Below are 666 nucleotides of genomic sequence, written 5' to 3'. Positions count from 1 at the left end.
GACCCCGGGGGACCCCCCATGTAGCCGGACAATTTCTCACCTGGGGCCATGGTACCAAGTCCAACCGTGGTCCTCTCTGCTGTGCCAAGCCTACACCGAGCCTCGGCTGTGCCAAACAACGGAGCACGTGGGGATGGTCCATCCAGCCTCCTGCCCCTGCCTGGGGATGTCCCCAGTGCCCGTGGGCAGCACTTGCCTGCACCTGCTGCCCACAGGGCCCCAGCCAGCAGGAGGAGGGGGGAAAGCCCAGGGTGGAGCTTTCTTTTTTCAGATGTGTTGAGTTTGCATTGCTGCTTTTATTTTTTAAATACATATATATAGAGCTTATTAGATAAACTTCGTAAGGGTTTTTCTCTGCCTGTATTGGGGATACTGGCCTGACGCACCCAGGCTTTTTTTGAAAGGGGGATGATTCAGCCACACGAACAGCAAACCCTTGGAGTGGGGTTGTGTGTGCGTGTAGCACTAATCTGGGTGCAAAAGCAGAGCCAAGCGTGAGCAGAGCTGTGGGTTTCACTAGTGTTTCAGGTCAAATTAGGGATTCTAATAAGAAGAGAGAGGCGTGTGTATATATTTTTCTACAGGGACAATTCATTCAGGAGGTGTTTCTGGACATCAGGGCGGAGCTGGGAGGTGCATGAGGCAGTCTGTTTAGTGGCTCCATTT

Source organism: Corvus brachyrhynchos, unplaced genomic scaffold (genome assembly GCF_000691975.1).
Source record: "Corvus brachyrhynchos isolate BGI_N302 unplaced genomic scaffold, ASM69197v1 scaffold139, whole genome shotgun sequence".
Lineage (NCBI taxonomy): Eukaryota > Metazoa > Chordata > Aves > Passeriformes > Corvidae > Corvus > Corvus brachyrhynchos.
The sequence above is the reverse complement of the archived record's forward strand: the minus strand, read 5'-3'. Positions refer to the sequence as shown.